Genomic DNA, 22,939 nt, shown 5'->3' with positions numbered 1-22,939 from the left:
CTCCCCCCCTTGGCAAAGTACGCTTATCGCATTCTGAGCGCATAGTTCTCCATCTCCCTTTCCATTTTAGCAAGGATATAACTATACGCGTATCTATATGCCATGTACGTGGGAGGGAAGCTACATTTTCATTATAAAAAATGTGGTAAAGTTTGGTAAATTACGCTTTAATTTACCGCAATTTTTAAAATTTGGGAAATACGTCTCCCAAAAACGGTAATTATTTCTGCGGTGTAAACGATCAAAGTTAAATATATCGATGGTATAAAAGAACGCGATTAAGCATATCACCCGAACGACATGCTTGTACAAGATAAAAAGCGGGTGTACATAATACTTTTGCATCTCACCCGTCCAGGGAACAACCACCGTTTCGTTTCGCAGTAACAGTTTAATCCAAGCCCTAGTATACCCAAGCCGCGAAAACAATTTTGCCACCTGCGACGAATACAAGAGACAAAACTCCCCAAAATATCCCCAATGGGCCAACTTTACCGCAGTCCCTGCAGCAGCGATTACCGTGACTTTTTATCTCCGCGCCAGCACTACACCTGACACCCAAAGCGCTCGCGATACCTCCTGGCAAAAGCTATCCCTTTGACGCAAGCTTGCACACACGGCCGCAGAGCGGAGGAGCTTCGACGTGCAGCCCCCACCGCTTGGCCGTATACCTGCGGTGCACGTCTATCGTCCCGTGACCCAGTTACTCCCACTTTGTGCCTCGCACGCGTCGTTGTTGTTGCATCGGCGTTTGCGTAAGCTTCGGCAATAAGCTTTTCCATCGCTGGGCGATGTTCGGCTCTCGCGTGGTGTGTTCGCGGCATACGCAGGGCGTTTCCCTTTTGCGTGCCAGAGCGTTTTGACGAGCTGCTTGCACCCACGGTGCTCGTTTGCATTTTGAGGTGCCGACGCATGGTTTTGTGTCGACGTGCAAGGCTGCTGAAGTGCTGCTGGTGCACGTGTATAGATGGTCGATACCTTCGAGACGTGTATTACTCGTTACGCGCTTGGTCCGAGATATGTTTTACGGTTGAGTGCTTTTTAAGCCCTTGTTTTGCCCTTTCGTTCAAGTATCTTGCGATTGAGTTTCATCAGATTTTAGCTAAGTTTTTTTTTTTAACGTTATCTTATTTTTAATGCATGTCACGCGACGTCACTTTGATTTCTCCGCTCGTCTTACCCCACTTGTCTGTCTCTACTTGATTTTGTAGACGAAAACGTTTATTACGGATGACAATGCAGGGAAATAAAAACTTATTGTACTCAATTTCTTTCTTCATTTAGTTTTTGCTAATTGAAATTACATTAATTTAAATACAGGTCAGCTCATATCACTACAATTTCCCCAGCACCCGTCAATGGCTTGTCTTACCTCACTCGTCTGTTTCTACTTTTCGGACGATGAACGCTTTAAAGAATTGGTTAGAATTATATATTGGAGTGTTTAGTTTATTTGTGAATGAAAATACTATCTAAACAAGAAAAATTATATTTATGTGACGGTTAATAAAACACATTATTATTAATGCGTTAAAAAGTAGTAAATCACAATTTTCATTATACGCACGACTGTCAATGTTGTATCAAGGATAACTGAATTATTAGTTTTAAAATAATGTACACTACCTTTAATCAATCATTTATGCGATAAAAAACTATTTTATACTTTTTAGTTAATAAATAATAGCGTATGTTTGTAATTATAAAAGGTGCTTTGTTAACCCTAAGACTTGCTTCTGCTTATGCTGGGTAATATACCCAATTACAGGAAAAATGTATTATTCAAGAACTTTCATTTTCATTCATTCATTTTCATAATTCATTCACGCTATGCATTATTTACATCAAAGTTTGATCAACAGCGGGAAAACGCAATCGATGGCTTGAAAATCAAAGTATTGATGAACCTAGGCATTTTTCAATAGTGCACTGGTGTTTAATTAAAAACACCGAGCGAATTCATTTTTAAATTTACTCGAGAAACCAATGAACTCCGCACATCACGGATCCAATCAACGATGCACACGATGTTTGCGAAAAATGTACCGTAAATATTTCCATTTCGTTGCGTCATATCGATTGGTCTTTTTTTCCTACAGACCGTAATTAAAACTAACTTTGTGCTAGAAAAAAAGAAAAAACTTTGAAGTTTCACGGTATTCTATCAACTGACAAATCGCAACTGATAATAAAAAAAAGGAAAAAATGTCCAAAGGTAAGGGATATTTCAATAATTTTAACGAGCTCCCCCTCGCTCCCACATGGGCGCAGATCACGTGTCCGGAAAGAACGAAAGATCACCCGATCGTGCCAACAACGTCACCCATACAATGCTGAAATCAACGATCACCGCTGCAATTTTCCTCTCTAGGAATTCTCCAGGGGACGAGACAGAAAGACAGGGGCATTTCCCCAGCCCCGGGAACATCACGAGGAAGGAAGTCGCTTGAGTACGTTATACACGGCGCGCGACGAGCCAACAAAACGTACGAGAGGGAGTATATACCTAGTCGTTGTTGCCAAGCTGGATATACTTAAGAAGCACATAATCGCTTTTGGGATTCCACTGGTATCCACGTATGTGCACACCAGACAGATCTATATATATATATATTCAAGTCGAGCTTCTGTATGTATTTTTGAACCGAACATCCCTTCCCCCACGTGTATATTTATTTTCTTTTTTTCGTTCCTTATAGCGATGCCGAATTTCCTTCGAAAGCGCACCTGTTTGGAATTCCGTTCGCGAGGCGAGAATGAAAATCGAGAGGCTTTTCCCGGTGCGATGGAAATCGATTTTCCAACAGAGTTCGCGCGAACTACCGACAAAGTCCGTTGATCAGTTGATTCATGGAAGTTGGCCCACGTGAAATTTAATTTGATTAGAAATTGATAAGAGCTCCTTCCTTCTCCCGGTCTCATCAAATGGGCTTTTGAGACTCGTTCGAGACTCCAACGGTCAAAATAACGGAGCGAAGGCAATGAACACCGGGAAAAATGTAAAAACGCCACCGCGCGGTACATCATTTGGAGAGCGGGCAAACTCGGCGGGTATTAAAATTCCAGAACGTGCCCAGAGGTCGAGAGGCGAAGCGACAAACAAGAAACGAAGTAAGGAGGAGAGCGCTCGCTTATCTCTCTCCCGCGTCTGGCTCCTGTCGGCAATTTTCCGCGCCAGCTTTCGCACCACCGGCTCGGGGGGAGGGGTTGGAGGAAAATTAAGGAAATAAGAAACGAAAAAGGTGGAAATAAGGAGATGGATGGAAAGGGGGTGGAGTGACTTCCGAGTCGATATTATTGAATGGTTCGACGCGTCGGGGGGGAAGGAGGGGGTGCAGTAATGACCCCGCGAGACTCTCGGCAGACATTGTATGGAGGGATTCTGGCAGTCTGGGCACGTACGCCGACGTCGATGGGCCACGCAAAAAGCGCCACTGCCAATCTGTTATGGCCCCGGCAATAATCACCATGGCGTCTTTCATCTGCTGTGTAGCTTCTCACCTACGCGTCCAAGATGTACTGGAAGTGTTCGTTAGTACATTCAAATGCTCGTTCAAGGTGATTGGCCGATTGTGATTTTCGCCCTGCTGGAGAGACGGACGTGTACTTTGCAATGTACGTAAGTGAAGCTGTGCGGTGAAATATCAATTTTTATAGCTCGTACGTTCGATGGGAAAGCTGTCCCGTCCCTCCTTTGGGAGGAACTCGAAAATTCATTTCTTCGAGCTCTAAATCTCCCGTGGATTAAGATCCAATCTCCGGGAAATGGAAAATTGAAATGTATAAGGTCAGTCGAGATTAGATCCACCGGATGATCCATACGTATATACGTATTGGTACTGATATCCAGGATAAAGTACACAGAGAAAAGTATTAATACTTGCGTTCGAGAAATTCAAGTGAATCATCTTTTTGAGAAATATTAGCTTTGACTACCTTATTTCCCTTGTGAAACATCCCCAATTTCCAAAAGTAGTTTATTACGCAATCAGTGAACTAAATTCGTGCAACTTGAGGGCAAAACAAAATGTTTATATACTATACGTGCCACCTGAGATGGTACACTTGGTAAGAATAGTGTAACGAGAATTCGTGTTAAGTATTGTTCGAGACACGATTTTAAGGGGAATTATTTCAGCAAATAAGGGTGGTCAGCAATCCCTACGGATATTGACTAAAAACAGTAAATCAAGTATACCAAGACCATTGTGAATCTCATTACATTTTTAATAATTTTATTAGCTTGGATGCCTATTTTTCTTCTTTAAAACAGGAAAAATAGTTTTTTTTTTTTTTTTTTTTTTTTTTTTGTTTTTTTTTTCTTTCTGGAACTACCGATGATAATGACGACGAAATACCCATTTTATGGTCAATATCTTGTTTAATCATACTTTACGAAATAAAATTGTCTCTTCTACAAAATGTGAAAATGTTGATGGAGATGAAACTCTTACATTGATTTTTAAAACATAAAAGTGCGCTGGTTAGCAGAATTAACCGATACCAAAGTTATTTTAAAGGTCCTGAAAAAATAGTAAATTGATCCTGAAAAGTGTGAGAATACACATATAAATATATATATATATATATATATACTTTACACGTGCTTTTCGCGAATCAGCACTTTTGGCACTCTGCTCGAAAACGGGGGCTACCTTACATCGTTCAAGCGCGAGAATTTGAACTTTTCATACCGAGTGTGTCAAAAAGATGCATTTATGAGTGAAAATTTCAAAGTGGGTACACTTTGCGTGCAGTTCAACCCACATAGTGTGCAAGCACCAAAAGTTAATGTCTGCGTTGAGGGAGCGTAAAAAAAAAAAAAAAAAAAACACTTACGCTATATCTTCGCGCGTGCGACTACTCGAGAGGAGAAAATATAATTAAAAGCTGAGCTGTCGGTACGTAACAGGTTTGTCGGAGCATAAACAGTAATCACCCGATGTTCGAAGCGCATCGGAGCATCAAAAGCTCGATTCTCGTAAGCATCAACAGCTTGCGATATTTCTTTCCCTCTGTACTCCCGGCAAACGTCGATAAGTCTGCGTTGTGTATACGAAGACACACAGAGCCCACTTTGGTGGAGTTGCGAGCGAGGCAAGGGAAAATAAATCGAATCGATTGTGTCTGGGCGCGAAAGGCTGCAGCGAATCGCCCCGGCACCTATTCGAGGAGTTAAAGGGAAACGAGAGCTTTTCGCGTGTTTGGCTTCCGCCGGGCGAATTTACGAGCCACTAAACTCGGTATTGCGTAACGAGCTGCAAGACGGACGCGGAAGAGGAGAGGGAAAAGGAGAAACAGAAAAAGAAAACAAACCTTTACCCTGCAGGAAGAGAACAAAAAAAAAAAAAAAAAAAAAAGGAGAGAACGGGGCATGCAAAGTCCGTATAGTGTACATGGAATGTGTATATAATACTGCATTCTGTGTACGAGAGAATGATACCGATATACGCGTGCGAGAGGGTCTTTTTTTCAGTCCACCTAGGTGTATTTGAATAAAGTGCCGTTGGGCTGCAGTAGCTCGGGGTAACGAACCGAGGAGCCTTTTCACCTTCTCCTCGAAAGGCTCTATTCTCTAGTCCTCGACTAACAGAAAAAAGGGGCTTGTGCGCGAGAACGCAGTGGGAGAATTTTTCTCCGATTCCCTTTCAATTCACTTTGCTCGATCGGTCCTGCATAGCTATAGTAGGTCGTCCGCGCCAATTGCTGCATATATTTACGCGACGAATGTTTATTTGCGGGAATATAATGGCGAAAAATTGTCCGTCGTTTGTCACTTGTGACGATTACGGATTGTTCATAAAGAGGTAATTATGTCTGAAAGAAAGGATATGGATTTCAAAACTTGGTAGTAATCGGAAGGCATTTTTGCTAGTTGGGTTAAACAATAAATGTCTCGAGCTACCAATCAGTTAATAATTAGTGACCACCTTGGGATGTAGTGAAAGTTTTTAATCGTACGAAATTGTGTCATTAAAATTGTTCTACATAAATATTAATATTTGTTTGGTAAGTTTTATCAGGAGGAAAGAAAAAAATTTCAACAACAGCGGTAAAATTATTAGAACGTTGGTAGAAGTGTCTACTAGAAAATAGATAACTCGATCGAATTTTCAATAAAACAAGTGTCGTAGTATGAGGAGAAAAAAGAGACTCTAAACAACAACAGGGCGATCGAAATGGTAAAAGCAGCTCCAGAGCACATACGTAAGATAAGAACGAGTGCCGTACTCGCCCATCGATTGCAGACATGTCTGTACGTAAGTTTCACTCACATAATTTACGTATATATAAATATTTGTTTCACGCAATCTTGAGTTTTGTTGACTATGGCAGATAATCTTTCTTTTCCATACCATACAATGGATGTTTGTGGTAAAGAATTTAATTACCAGATCATTACGTTATACATGCGTGTATGGAAATACGTAAAAGTGCAAAAAGGGATACAGGTCGTAGCATGTTGCGAGGGTTTTTGTACGTGTAAATATGCGTGTATACGCGAGGGGAAGGTTTTACCGGCAGTGCATGGGAGCGCCATTAGTTGCATCGAGCCGATAACAACATGATTGCAGCAACTCTCATTTTACGGGTAGAGATACGACTTTTATGGAACGACGCTTCCGCGGATGCGTAGGGCTTCGTTGGACTGTATCGTAGTTGCACTATGTTCCGCTTCTGTCATTTTTATAAATCCTTATCAAATCGGATGGATCGTATTTTTTTATGACATATTTTTTACTTTTCAGTGCTAATATATAGCCATTAGCGAATAATACTACCAACATAGTGGTACCTACGTTTCCTGTGTAAGTAAAAGACATTATGTACCAAAAATGCGAAAGACTCGCATTTTGTGTTTTAACATGTTGCATAATAAATTTTATTTCAGGATTTGCTTGAGTACAAACTGTAGTAACACTTGAGTATTGGTTGTACACTTACTGTCGACGTAAGGTGCCATGTTCTGGCCAACTCATTAAGTGTAAAATTTTTACACTACATTGTTATATAAAAAAAATTTTTTTTCGTCTTAAGGAGAATAAACGCAAGAGAAAAGAGACACAAATGGAATTTATGCAAAAAGTATTCCCTTTTCCGCCCCGCATTGCAGTGCAGTTAACAAAACTGCATTGCAACAATAGAGTGACGAAAACGAGCACTCGCGCAGACAATGCTAATTCCATTAGCCGGTAGTGCGATAGCGTACAACGAAAGAAATATCGTTAAAGGGTGACAATATCAGAGTGAGAAGAGACAGAGAGAGAGAGAGAGAGATAGATGGAGAGATTTTTCGAAGCTATTATTCCTTGCAAGGGCGTTCTCATTTGGGCTACTAAATACTTTTCTTATCTCTATAATGAGATAGAAATTTTTGTTTTACGCGATTTTATTCTACTTACGTTTTCGACTGTCTGTATGGAGATTTTGATTTACTTATACGTTTTCTTAATATTGTTTTTTTTTCTGATGAAAACTTTCAAAACATTTAATTTCAGATCAGGATTTGTCACTATACTGTCCTACTGAACCCGTTATGTCTCGTCTTACTTTACTTGTCTGTTCCTACTTAATTTTTTGGAAGATGGCATTTTGAACATAATGGATGCGTTCTGCAAGCACTGGCCGTTTAATCTAAGTATTTAGATAATGTGTAGATAATTTATTAGTGTGAAAAAGATAACATATCATACTTTTCCCCTTGCGCTTAAATGTCATCTAGGATACCGAGATACTTGAGGATTAACTGCTGGAGCTTACGGAACGCACCCATTACAGTTTACATTACGTCTTTTATTACAGATCAGGATAGGTTAGTTTAATGTCTTAATTCACCTGTGGTGTATCGTCTTTTTTTACTTGTCTGTTTCTACTTACTATTTTAAAAGATGGCATTTTGCACTGGTTACAGATTACATTATGTCACATATAACAGATCAGGATAGGTTACTTTAATATCTTGATTCACCTGCTGTGTCTCGTCTTACTTCACTTGTCTATTTCTACTTACTTTTTTCAAAGATGGCATTTTGCACATGTTACAGTTTACGTTACGTCACAAATCACGGATCCGGATAGGAAACTTAATGACTTAATTCCCCCATTGCGTCTCGTCTTACTTCACTTGTCTGTTTCTACTTACTTTTTTAGAAGATGGCATTTTGCACATGTTACAGTTTACGTTACGTCACAAATCACGGATTCGGATAGGAAACTTAATGACTTAATTCCCCCATTGCGTCTCGTCTTACTTCACTTGTCTGTTTCTACTTACTTTTTTAGAAGATGGCATTTTGCACATGTTACAGTTTACGTTACGTCACAAATCACGGATTCGGATAGGAAACTTTAATGACTTTATTTCCCCATTACGTCTCGTCTTACTTCACTTGTCTGTTTTTACTTACTTTTTTAGAAGATGACATTTTGCACATGTGACAGTTTACATTACGTCACAAATCACGGATTCGGATAGGAAACTTTAATGACTTAATTCCCCCATTGCGTCTCGTCTTACTTCACTTGTCTGTTTCTACTTACTTTTTTAGAAGATGGCATTTTGCACATGTTACAGTTTACGTTACGTCACAAATCACGGATTCGGATAGGAAACTTAATGACTTAATTCCCCCATTGCGTCTCGTCTTACTTCACTTGTCTGTTTCTACTTACTTTTTTAGAAGATGGCATTTTGCACATGTTACAGTTTACGTTACGTCACAAATCACGGATTCGGATAGGAAACTTTAATGACTTTATTTCCCCATTACGTCTCGTCTTACTTCACTTGTCTGTTTTTACTTACTTTTTTAGAAGATGACATTTTGCACATGTGACAGTTTACATTACGTCACAAATCACGGATCCGGATAGGAAACTTAATGACTTAATTCCCCCATTGCGTCTCGTCTTACTTCACTTGTCTGTTTCTACTTACTTTTTTAGAAGATGGCATTTTGCACATGTTACAGTTTACATTACGTCACAAATCACGGATCCGGATAGGAAAACTTAATGACTTAATTCCCCCATTGCGTCTCGTCTTACTTCACTTGTCTGTTTCTATGTTTTTACTTAATTTTTCAGACGATGGCATTAACACATCAGATTGTAGCTACTTATCGCAGTTGCCGAAGCATAAATGCGGTTTCATTAATATTTCTTTGTGCAAAGTACGTTCTACCTCCAGCCTTAAAGAAAAATAACTAACAATACAAAAATACAAAAAAGACATATACATACGTTTTTATTGCTAAATTAAAAATTATAAAGTAATTTCCTTGTCGTAGATAGAATGTTGAAGGAATCTGTTATCACACAAATTATTGAAAAGCTCACTGACTTCTACTTTTGTCAGTTATGCATACAATGAAAAAATTATTTTTTACTTTTTAATGAAATAATAAAAGCGTGTAACCGTAGTTTTTTTGTATAGATTTGTTTAAATATTTCAATTGAATGAAACACAGATTCAAAGCCAAGGAATTCTATTATTGCTGGATGAAACCTTATCGTACATCGGGCAAGTTCAACCCAACAATAAGACGCTGTAGCTATCGTACAAATACAAATGGAAATAAATTTCTCCGGGAACAAGAGATCCTTTAACGAAAGAAAGATAAAATTAACGTTTAATTAAACGACTGGACGTGAGAGGAATGTTTAATGAATTTCGCAGTGAAATACTTGGCGTTACTTGCTTTAATTTATTTTTCAGCGCACAAGATAAATTATCTCAGTCGAGGGAATGAAAACCAAATTGTTCGCGAGTGTAAAAAGCCAATTTACACTTTTATCCAATAACGCCACGCTCCAGCCTCATTCTGAAAAATTGATGTCACTCTAAACGAGAGCATTTAAATTTTCGAGCACATTATTGAAATTTATTTAAGCCGTGATGGATGCTACGTAATAAACTTCGCTCGACGGTCAGTCGGTCATTAGCTGGAAAACATTTTTAAAACTTCGCTGGGGCACACTGGCTCTGAAAAATGTTGGGGGAAATTTTTTTTTTCCACCGTTGAAAATCCTCATGGTTCACTGGTACGATAACATTATCGCTCACGTCTCCAGCGAGCTCGTTCCGTTTCCTCTGCACGTGTCTCTCTCTCTCTCCCTCTCTCCTAACTTTCAGTCAAAGCCATCTGGAACTTTTATTCCGATCAGCCGTAGCACGAAGCGCCATGTAGGCTGCATTTTTTCCAACTTTCTCTCACCTCCCCCCACCCCAACTTCTACATTTTTCCCTTGATGAAAGAACGGACTTTGTAATTGGGACTATTCTCTCGCAAATATTTGCTCCTGCAATTTTTTTCGAGGACGAAGATAAAGATGATTTCAATGCTTACACACTGACACAGTTTTACCTGCTCTCCGGATCCATTTGGAAAACTTTACATTTCTCTCTGTAGGTACTTTTGGAAAGACGAATGTATTTCTCATCATAGATATCTTGAAAAACATATCACAGTGTTTGCGTTGTTCAACAAAAGAGTGAATTTGTATATATTCTAGCATTGCTGTAAAAAAAATTGCAAATCCTAAGCCAAAAAACTATTGTTCACCACAATAATCTTCTCCAATAACACCAACACCCCGTACTTCAATAGCTACCACTAAAATTAACCTTCATCGAGTAAACACTTTCAAAGCGTTAGATCGAGTACAATCAGCCCCTACTCCATTACCAACTCGTTGAAATAATATAAACGACCTTAATTTCACCCCTTCTCCCCCCCCCCGAATATCGATGGTACATTCAAATATAATTGTATTCCACAAAATTCCGATTTCCCTCAGCCGTTCCAATTTCCCAGGAACTCTTTTTTTTCTCTCTCTCTCTCTCTCATGAAATTCACTTCTCGACGAGCCCGTAACATCATTACGCTGATTCCCGTATAACGAGAGATAGAGATATAGAGAGCCCGTCCGGTGAAAATCGAGCAACTATACGTACGACACACACACAGTTGCTGTGTCCATCCAGCCGTGAAAAAGCTCGGTCCGTTCCATCGGATACCTACGTGAATTCGAGCGAACTTAAGAGGCTAGCAGAAGCTCCCTTTCAATTTTTATCCTCCGTCCGGCTTCATTACCACACTCGATTGAACTATTCGTTTGATAATCACGTGCAGCGCTCTAAATAGTAATTTCGAATAATAGATATATCTTATATCTGAGATATACGTATTTCGATTTTACCCAGCATCATCAAGAAAAAGTAGAGGCCACGTTATGCCGGCTACTAAAAGGAATCTGCCCATAAGCTGAACCCGTGAATTACCCTCACAACTCTCCTCGTCGTCGTCGATTGTTTTTTCCTTCACCCTTCTTCCTCTTACTTTTACTTTACTTTTTCTTTTTCAATTTTTTTTCTTTTTATTATAACCACGCTCTGCTACTTCCACAGCCCGGTTCCTTCATTTTAAGCTCGATCGGAGCACCTGATCTGATGGAAAAGTAGTCGATGTGCAGCAGCAGCATCTGCGTAATAAAGAGGAAGTTCCAATAAGAAAAAAAAGGGTGGGGCCGATTTGTTCATCTTTTTTTTTTTCTCCCCCTGTCTACTTACTGGTTTCATTGGCAGTGCCGATATAGTTTTTAATTACCAGAGGAGCCCGGGCGCGCGTAATCATTTCCAAAGTGCTTGTAGCGAGTAAACTGACGGACAAAAAAAAAAAAAAAACTGGCTGATGGAAAAGAAACTTTATTGCCCGTGAAATTAAAGAGGGGGTGGGGAGCTGAAGAATTAAACGCGTATTCTTTGGCAAAGTTGATGTATTTAAAAATTTATTGGAGCTACAAGTCCACAGCGGAATAGGTCGTATACAGTGTCACGTGCTAGATAAAGTGTGGCTGATTATTTTTCCCTTAATTATCCAAACAATGGCAGTTTAGACACGAAAAAATAAAGCGACATCGGTGCACGCCGTCGTAAGTACAGAGGCAACGGTAGTCGGGACACAAGAACACGTGAAAGAAGAGCTCGCAGGTACAAATAGAAAGCTCGACCGTCCTCCATTGGCTCCGTCCACTGAGTTTATTCACTGCATGCACGTACATGTATGCACCTTTCATTCATAATAGAGAGAAAGATTGCAAGCGTCTTGAAAGACACACATACCCCCACGGTAGCGCGCCGGTGGATGTAACAGTGTCGTCGTGAATTTGGGTTAGAGACTTTCGGCAAAAGTCGAAAGCCTCCTCAAAGACACTCTTTCTCTTCAGCTTCTCTTCTCGAGTCAACGGCACGAAAGTTCAAGCGTCCCCCACTCGAGCTACCAAGAGAGTTTCTCGACCCAGCCACCTTTGCTCTACAGGCTACTACAGTCTGTGGGAGGGGGCAGGGCTTCGGTCGCAGATCTCCCACCGCTTTTCCTTTTTTTTTTTTCATTCTTTAGCCACATAACCCATATGAAGATCAAAAGTCTTTGCCGGTAGGTTTTACGATCGGTTTTTTTTTAATGAAAAAGAGAATCTTTCCCCCCATCCTACATTTACACACGTGAGCGAGAAAAACTCACGAGGTAACAACAATGTACGTATGTGTGACAAGAGAGAGAGGCACGCGAGCGATCAAAAGAGTAGGCGTATAATTCGAGTGTCGTTTACGTGCCGAGCACCGGATCCTCGACGTCAAAGGTCCGTTCTGCCTCGCAACCCCCACCCCTAAAATAGTGCGCGCAATGTGACTCGCCACTCACGCCCGGTCCTTTCATCCATAAGCCCGATCCGACTTTCAAAGCCGCTTCCTCGTTACGTTTGTCGCTTTCACGGAAACACGCAATTGAAAAATCATCATCCCCTCCCCGTGTTTTTACTTTGATGGTTCTTGTTCGTTAGAAACAAAATTTACTTCTTCCTGCTGGATGAGTGCCAGAATGGTGGGCTCAATTGTAATTATACTCGTATCCCCCTTATCGTATCTAGCACGGCTTTCTTGATAATGATACTTGTATACTTCTGCAGGAAATACGCGTTTGTTGTTGATTTTTCCGTAAATCTATAGGTTGCCACCTTAGTTTACACGACTCGTTGTAAATTACAAGTTTTTTTTTCTGGGCTACTCTACTCATCGAATTCTAACTACGAGGCTTTGTGGCTATCTTCGAACTACTGTAAATACAGGTAGGATACTTGATCCTTTGTAATTAGGATGGGGGGTTGATTGGCCTCGTTCGAGGAGGTCCTTTACCGATGTGTATGCGTCTGTTTGCCAGCAATTCAACTGACGAAGATTTTTGTTATCGAACATGAGTCTCATGGTATACTGGCTGTGTTGGTCTAGATAACATTCCAAAAGCTAGCGTTCCCAAACAATCACCGGCTCACTTGCTAATCAAGCAGTCTTTTGCGCCGAAATATCTCAGGGAAGCTCCGAGAACTGCGAAAACAAGCTGGGCAACGAGAGAGCGCTAACGAAGCGAATCGAATTATTCGGGAATCAGGCCACTGGTTATCGCAAACTATACTGCATGGGCGAAGCCGACCGACCTACACGTGACAAAGAGAAGGAGCATCAGCGGGTTGCTATCTCTGGCGATTCCATGGAGAAGACCTCGATCCGTGCCGTATCTGGGCAGCGCACCGTTTGTCTGGCGCTTGTGCGGAGACTCGGTGTACTCGAGGGACGACGCTTTGTTTCCCGAGAAACAGAGAGAGAGAACTTGCACGAAGATGCCAACGGAAACACTTGCACCTCCAAACGGCGTCCCTCCGAAAAAGTTGGCTCGATTCGATACTCAATGCCATTCTGCGACGAAAGAGCTAAGGGCAGTCCTATTCTATGGCGTTACCTTGCTTGCAAAGTTGAACCCCTCGAGGAGGATGACGGTGCATCTGTGTTTAGCCACAGATACCTCACCGTTCCCTCCTTAAAGCCATCAGGGAACGATTAACGATTTCGATCCCCCTTTTCTCTATAGCTTTCTCGTCTCGATAAGGCCATCTCGACCATTGTGCCGTTCGTTCTTCGAGAGCTTCTTTTCAACCACTGCGTATAACGATAATATACGCTTGTGCATATTTATATATCTGCTCGTAGCCGAAGAACCGTTAAAGAGAGCCGAGCTTCGCGAAGTGGCCGGATTGTTCATGCTCGATATCGCACGGAAAACGTTGCGACCGATGCTGGGTGTATATAGTATGTATGTACTTGTACTGTTGGTGCTTAGCGGGTCGAGGAAGGAAATTCTCCGCCGGAAATTCGGACAAAGAGAAATAGGAGCAAGCGGTTCGAGAGGAATTGTGGAGTGAGTGGGGAAAGAGTACTTCCCTCCACGTTGAGATCTCTCTTTTGTGGACCGTTTTAATCGTATCTCTCGACGGTTCATCTGGCTGGGGCTGAAGAATCATTATCTTCCTGGGTGTAAGTTCAACAGGAGACGTTACTTGGTGCTTGATTTTTGATCCGAGGAATAATGGATGATTTCGGTGACCAGTTGACAGCAAAGGGATAAATCTGTAGAGTGTTAATCGCTCGTTTATGCGCAACTAGTTTAAGATTTTTTTTACACGAATAGCCAGAATAGTTGTTAGTTAAAGAAGTCGCTACTCACTTTGATGTTTTTTTTCATTTTCCATTCCGTCACGGCTGAATGAAAAGCATAAACAATCTTAGGGATGCAAATCCCAAAAAAAAACACAAATAATAAAGTGTTTACTCTATAAGTTATAAGATGATTCTTGACACTGTACGAGAACTCCCATTACTATTTTTTCCTTGAAACAAGTTTTTGAGATTTAATAACACGTAGCAAGGGGTGAAGAGAAAAAAAAAATAGAGAAACAACAGAACGTGAGTTCGCGCGTTCTCGCGTATTCTCTCTTATCTTGCGACTGTTAGGCGGACACATGGCCTCTCGGGGTATTTACCGATTTTTCGCGAAGCAAAGGAAAAGACGGGCAAAAACGAGGAGCAAAGAAAAATATCTTGACAGAGAGAGAGTTTCAGCTTTATGGGTCAAGAAAAGCTCTGAGTCTGGGAGTTAAGAAATACTATCCGGGCATTTGAGAAAAGAGAGAGGAAGAGCGGACTGGGGAACATTGTGGAATTAAGGATTTATCCCGTTTCGCAAGAGGCTGGCTCATACCTCGGGTTATTTTTCGCTCGGAATACTTGTTCATTTCGCCAATTTCATAAGTCAGCTTGAAGCTTACTTTTATTTATTTTTTTTTTTTTTTTACTGTTTGTATTTTTTTCTCTTTGTAGGAGAATCAGGTTCTTACATCTATTATTGATGAGTATTGGATTAATAAAGGAAATTTCGTATTGGAAAAACTTGATTGGGTAAGTTCATTATCACATTCAGGTTGCAAAAAAACAGTGAATGATTGAATTCGTGATAGGATCAAAAAGTACACAAAAAAACCCGCTTCCCTTAAAAAAATAAATAAAAACGTACACAAAGGTGAACAAAATACGACACGTTGGATAGTAGATTAAAGGGATCGAGAAGGTGTTGTTTCTGCAGGGGAGGACCAGAAATGGGTGAAATAGCGAAACGTTAAATCGATGTTGCTCTTACCGGCAGTTGCACGGTAATCTGATCTGTATCGTACATTGTTCGGGCAAAAAAAAAAAACACCCACACGCGCACAAATAATCGAACCCATCGAAGTCGGTGCAACCACACGCGCTTGAATTTCACGTCTGTCTGACCTAACGCGGATTTTTCTACTGAAATTGGTCAGACGGGGTATGTAGTGACGATTCTCACGTTATTTGTTTTGGGTGCTACTGGGGCCGGTGAACCCGATAGGAAATTGTCAATTGGTGCGTCTGATTCAAGTGCCATTGTGGCTGAAGTGATGAGTATTGGTTTAGAGGAGGGCTTTGAGTTTTTTTTTTGTCTAAACATGAAAGTGTAAATTTTTTTTTTTGGTTTCAAAATGTAGAATAATGTCATGTGGTACAACTCATAAAAATTTGTTTGAATCGTACAACTGGCTAATGACCATGTAAATGTTTTTGTTTCATCCTTTGAAATAGTCATTAAATTCGCAAGTTGTAAAAAAAATAAAGAACATTTTTCACACTAGTAGTACTCTTACGTGTTTATAAGGTCACAGTGAGTTTTAAAAAGGCTCTCTAAAAGGGACTTTTTGAAGCGTCCTATTTTTTTTTTTTTTGCAGTAGTTGCCAAGCCCACGTTTTGACACGATTCTTTGAACGCACCTCACTTTTCTTTACATTTTACCAACTACTTTCATGACCCGTACTAGCGTAAAATGAAAACTGCGATGTAAAAACCCACATAAAATATCTTGTGCAGTTTCTTAATGTGATTCCTTCAACATAGAAATAAAATTTATGTATGCTTGAATAAGGCATACTTTAGATTGTGTGTGTGTATTAATTTGATGACAAAGGAAGTAATAAAGAAGCAAAGACGTGCTAAAAACAGCAAGAAAAGCCTGCTATGAACAATAGCTTCGTAAATTAGTTGAAACAAAAATGAAACGTTTTTTGACCGGCAATCACAGTTAACTACTAGATCGCATAAGCTCGAGTTGAAGCCCACCGTGACGAATTAGATGAAAATCCAATTGAATACTAATACGCGTTCGTTAATGACTCGGCGCGTGCGCCACTCGAGCGCAATTAGACGCTTGTCGCGCCGCGTGATCCAAAACAGCCATTATTCACGGTAATGACGGGCTTGGCGAGCAGCTTAGACGATATCTCGAAAATGGAGCAGTTCCGACTTTGGCGAAAGAAAAAAGACACTCGGCTCGTCACTCTCGATCCTCGCGCTCGAATATATAGGCGCGTGGACAAGAGCCCTCGAGGTGCAAATAAGCCGGCAATTCCTCGGTCCGTGCGGCAGTGCGACCTAATTTCTCGAAAGCGCGAGTATTTTCTCCCGATGGAGGACGCAAAGCTGCACCGGCAAAGCGTAACGAGCGACACCAGCCGCTGCTCGCGTTTCGCCGTGTGTTCGAGGTGCTGCTATTCCGAGAGCAAGCACTCTCGAGGGAGATATACAACGAGAGACCGTATAGACAACGTTTGCGCATTTCCACCCGGCACTGCTCGCTTCTCTTCCCCGTGTTATTTTAACCGGACGTCCTTAATTTTCCATCTCCGGTTGATTTTCTCGGGATTCGCGCTCGCCTACTTTTTTTAATTACAGTTCAGCTCGTTGGTGCACTCTTGATGCAATTAATTTGTTTACTCCAGATCCTCTTTTTTTTCGCCCTTTAATTATGTCCCTTTTCTTTTGGCCAAACTAGGTATAAGGGGTGCTCCTAATGGATTTTCTCAAAGGCTTTTACCGATTCGAAGTGATGAACAGTGCCTCTACGTGCATGTCGACAACAATAATGTAATTCCAAAATCAGTGAAATCCAGACACAGCGAAGGAGCAATGGGAGCAAACGAGCTGCGTCCCATCTGCTTGGTTTTCAGTCCTGGTAAGATTCCTCTTTTTTCTTTCTTCCCGTTTTACAGCGTCAGTGGATTCCTGGAATATCCAGTGGACGCTCCCTTGCTCGAGCCGAAGCCCGAAAAGTCTGTCTCGATATTTTCACGGAACATTTGCTCCCCAGCATCCGTTCCGAGCGGGGCCGTAATCGCGAGCCGGGGGATAAGAGTTTATACGAGGAAAATCCCTTACCGCGGGCCAAAGCTCGCTCTGACGTACGAGGACATTCTCTGGAGGAGTAAACAAGGCCCTCGTGTGCTCTCTAATATTGGACTTTTGGACTCTTGGTCCGTATAGAAAACAAAACGCGCCTCGGGTAAGCCTCCCCCCCCCCTGGATGACACACGTTTATTACAACGGAAACCAATGCGAGCATCAAGTACCAAGGAAAGTTCCGATGGACAAGAAAAAGCAATGGATGAATCAGAAAAGGAAACCAAGTAACAATAAGCTAGACCAAAATCCGATCGAGGTGGAGCAAACAACAACACTTTCCTCGGCTAATCAATTTCCAGGGGCTGCCCTGCGTGGAAAACAGGACGATAAATATCTCGCTTAATAACGCCCCTTTCTCTCTCTCGAGAGAGAGAGCAAATCCCTGAATACACAATCAAAACTTATAATAGGTCCCCCCGCTGCGGTGCATTTCTGGTTACAGGAGGGACGGAAAGACGCTGCGACGGCAGCTCCGACCGTTTGTTAATTATAGAGCGCGAGATCATGCTGTGCGAAACAATCGAGAAGAAGAAGAAGTAGAAGTAGAAGAAGACGAGAACTCTCGTACTGTTTGCGGGTATGGAAACAAAAGAAGAGTACCGAGAGTTAACGGCAGTATTGGCAAGTCCACTGGGTCAACGGCAATTGGAGAAATCGTCCATTGACCTGCACTGGCGAGTTTAAGTTGCCTATATGCAGACCTTGTTTTTGATGTATTAGTTGTATGGGGAATATTTGGTGACGAGCGAAAAACTTAAATATCCAAGGCGACCGACGGAGGGCGAAGATCGTGTATGGGTGCCTTAATCAGAAGTCACGCGACAAGAAGCGATCGAGCGTCGTCACTGGGCTTTGAGGTTCAGCGATGCGCGAAGCTCGTGATACCGAAACTCCTTGAGCGTTTCCACGCCCTCCCTCCACTTTATCTTTTGATACCCGTCCACACGTATAGCGTCCTTCGAGAGGGAAGGAGATTTTTATCGATCGTTCGCTTCAGAGGGTCGGATTAAAAGATCACAAAGGGCTTGCAATTAATCACACGTGAAATTAATTATGCTGCTGGTGTACTGATACTTTGGGTGATGCTTGTGATACACGCGGGAACTTGCCGGGTAATGCAGCGAAGATACCGATGCTCCTTTGGCTCATCGAAAGCGTCTTTAGGTACTAGAATTCCGGGTACGCGACGATAACAGCTCGCGGATATCGACGATGCGGTTGGCTCTTGCTGGAGTTTCACATATAGACCGAGCTCTCTGCACAAGTACTTGCAAAGACGTATGGAAGTACTTCCACGAAGTAGAGAACAGCTAATCACTCTCATTCGTAATGCTCACTTAAATTTTGATGCTTGAAATAAACATTATTCCATCTTGACGTGTATATACAGAAATTCATACGGTTTGTTGTTTACCACAAGAAATACATAGCTCACGATTGGAGTCTTACTATCCTCTTTTTTCCTTGGTATCAAATAGTTAACGAAATTCTTTGTGTTTCTACATGTACTTGGCACAGGAGACGACTGTATGGATTCCGATACGGGTTTCCTTGAAATTTGCAACTTCCATGAATACATAAGCAACATTTCAGGTCTATAACCAACTGTACAATAATCCTTCGATAACCACCCTGAAAAAACGCGATCCCACTTGGTACGGCCCTTCAAACTCTGCCAGCCAACCAACCAAGTAGCCCCATCCATCAAAACCCCCCCTCCCTCTGGGATCAAGGAGGCAAATAATCGTGCAAAGCCGGCTTATATATCACTCGGTGTGTATATACCAACAAATACTCGGGAAAACGAAGCTCAGAGTTCACTTTCGCTCTACACACTGTAGTAACGCTTCGGGGAACCTAAAACGGATTATATAAGCAAACACGCTATACATGTAGACACACAGCGCATTATATACATGTATATATATATACACACGCGGATGCATAACCTCTCGAAAATCGCTGCTGCAGAATTCCATTAAACCATAACGCTCCGCGGAGTCGGGGGTTGACGACACTGCCCCCTACCCCCCTATACTTCGCACCTTGGCCGTAAGCACTTCTAGTGCGTAATTAAATCTCGTAATTGGGATTACTCGGTGGTACCGCCAACCTGTACATACACACCTAGGAAACATTTACCGGGGGCGACTGCCGGGCGCTTGGGGAGGGGGTGGGCCGGTCTATCCTGGGAAGAGGAGGAATGGCTTTGGGATGCACTCTAGGTAACAACGCCCGTGTCCCCTTATATACTTGTATCATATGCTTTGACATCCTTGGGAACCGATAGGTACGTGTATACATGTATCCACGTGCACATATTCGATTACGAGGTTGTGCACTTAAGGGCCAAAGGAGTTGGTGCGAACGAGGCAAATGGAATCTGTGCCGTCATCTTATTAGATTCATGGCAATGTAGCACACTGCTCCCCCGTCACTCGAGTCGTATACACTCGAAGGCAAAGCTAGCATTGTCCTTTCAAGCGTATAACGTGTTGTCGTTGCTCTAGAAATACACGAGTACCGTATATTTCCCAAAATACGTAAACCTTTTAGCCACGTCAAGGTCCGCTGTCACAGGCTTTGTTCAAATTCCATATTTTATTGTTGTTAAAAATTTACAATTTTCCATGTCAATGGTCCTTTATTACTGTTCATACTCATCAAACGCCAGTCCGTACAGAAATGAATTGGTTGCAAATGTAATCTCTTACTTTGCATAGTTTCGTTATCCATATACTCGTGGTTTGATTTTGTTCACATTACATTGTACATTTAGAATGTACGTTTGTTTGAAGAGTGGTACTTTGGTTTTAACAAATTTTTGTTGCTCCGTTGCTTATTTCCTTATAGTATGTTCGAGATTGTAACATAACTTGTACACTTCAACGTCACTGTAATTCATACATTATCCAAAATCCGTAGGTAACAACAGATCGTTAGAGAGAAGACGTTCATGGATGGAGATATATCACGGGAGACCCGAAGTCTCCTGTAATGTCTCTCACCCGAGATCTTGTTCCTCCTCCGCTACTTCTACTCAGATTACCTTCGTTTGCGGAATAATTTGGCAAATCACACTTGACGTTCGATGCAGTCAGCCGGTGTTGCTGTCACTCTAGTGGAACCTCACTGAGGTCCTGTACACGAGCTGGTAGTTACACCGAGACACTGAACTATACAAATACCTTTTGAGCAGTGCATGGGTTTTCCATAACTAGTTGCCTCCATTTCTTTTTCATTTGTGAAATCACGAAAAAACGCGATATCAGAGTCGATTGTATTTTTCCAATCTCTCGCTGTACGGGCTTCTCGTGCAAACAACAGCGGCAACTTGCAGTAAAGCCCTTTGGCGTAGGATCGAAGCCTGATATTGAATTTCCGCCCTCACGGGCCGAGCTCCGTCGGGCGCCGATACATCGAATCACGTCCATCATCGTCAATCCTTGTAAAGTTTTCTAATTAAATACCAAAAAAGCAGAGGGAAGAAAAAATGGTTTGGAGCCAAAAAAAAAGGCCAAACCGCCGTGGTGGCTGTAATCCAAGGCGCAGCGTGAGCTCAAATCGAATGGAGGTGCGTGGGGTTCAAAGCAAAGGGTGAGGCCTCTCCTGCCAAGGTCAACTGGACGGAATTAACGATCTCCAACACACGTAGATATACCTCCGCGGTCCTTTGCATCGGGGTTTAAGAAAAATCGCAGACGTAGGAAGAAGAAGAAGATTTAAATTTAATAATAGGCTAACGACGCGGGCCAGCTGGAACAAGGTGGGATTACGGGGGACGGTCAAAGCGACGCCGTGCGATCGATCGTGATTTCGAGAGTCGGAGGGATTAGTCTCGGTGCGGATGTGATCAATCGAGTTTTCCCTTTCCCGGGACACGAGGTAGGAATTATTTTCCACGCACTGATGGTTTCGTGCCTTCCAACGGATTATGGGGGAATTGACGAGCACTTTTTTGCCAACAGTCGGATAAGCTGTTTGGGTCGTGTCGCGTCTTACAACTGGTATTCGAAGTCCTGAAATCCATTTGAGGAAATTGCGACGGATCGGAAAGACAAATTGTACTTTTGTTTTATTTTAATAATATTTGTAAGGAAAAAAAAAAAGAAAAAAATTACCTTGGCATCGAGCAAACCTCGCATAGGTATTTAAAATCCGATGCCAAGGTAAATGTTGGTTCAACAGTCACGCGCAGCAATGAATAGTACGTTGAAACGAAATGAGTTTGCCGACCAGTTTGGACCCGATGGTGAGTCATTCGTTTTGCACCTAATGGATCTCCCGATGTTCAGAAGCTCTTTCAAAATTACCACTTTGAAGACAGAGAAATGTATGAAAAAACTATAGCGTTGTGACATCAACACTGAGATAATATATGCGACTATTTACAAACGAGTCATCGGCAGGTGGGAGCTAATGTCCTTTAATGGTAGAGCCAATTGAACAAAAGCAAGAAAGAGTAAAATTGTAAAATTCAAAAATTAAAATCCATGAGGAATCAATGGCTGTTCGTTTCAATCAAAGTAAAGGGCTCAGCATGATGCGAAAAAAAATTTCATATCCATCGCACTATTCTGAGATCACAGCTCTGAAATATAAATTTTATCGTACGAAAATGTACTAATTGATCTGTAAATGAACTTCTCATTTAGTTAACGTACTGATACTATAAATTCAGAACTACTATTATTGACGGATGTAAGGACAGTACATCGTAGGAATCCAGAACTTTGTGCATACCCAAGAGCAGCTTGGAGTTGTGACATTGTAAATTTATACATTACTTAAATATTAATTTGTATCGACTAGGTATTGCATTGGTAAAGTAATACAAACGTAAAATAAAAAAGCATAAATAAATAAAATATACTGCGAATGTAAAAAGAAATAAAATATATAATCAATATTAAATGAAGCACCATCTGTTCAATTTGTATTGTCTTTTGCCATTGGCACGTTTAAAAGTTTGCTTTTAAAACAAGACCTAAGCTACTCTGACATTGAGAGAGTACAGGTAAGGGAGATTTTTTCATCCTTCCCAAGGTTGGGACCCAATCGGGTAAAAAAAAAAAAAAAAAAAAAAAAGCACGAGAGCAGTCTAATGGGCGTATCTTCAGATTTCCAGCCAAACGGGAATACGCCAACAAAAAACGGCAGTGCGATTCTTGGCATCGGCTAGGCGTAGAATAAATTCGTTGGCGGTGGCGCACACTTGACGGGCATACAGGGTAACAACAGCATCTGCGGCTTCACGTATACCCGTGTGCAATGATAGACACCCGCAAACGCATCGA

General features: G+C 41.6%; 1 protein-coding gene across 6 annotated transcripts in view; it reads right to left on the bottom strand.

Moving 5' to 3' along the window:
* The window catches only part of LOC106637686 (uncharacterized), a 185,618-nt gene that overhangs the window by 50,947 nt on the left and 111,732 nt on the right, over positions 1 to 22,939 (bottom strand). The gene's annotated exons all lie outside the window — the stretch shown is intronic.

This window comes from Copidosoma floridanum, unplaced genomic scaffold, assembly GCF_036245765.1.
Source record: "Copidosoma floridanum isolate Cflo_tuat_1 unplaced genomic scaffold, Cflo_Japanese_pri ptg000019l, whole genome shotgun sequence".
Taxonomy (NCBI): Eukaryota; Metazoa; Arthropoda; class Insecta; order Hymenoptera; family Encyrtidae; genus Copidosoma; species Copidosoma floridanum.
The sequence above is the reverse complement of the archived record's forward strand: the minus strand, read 5'-3'. Positions and strand labels throughout refer to the sequence as shown.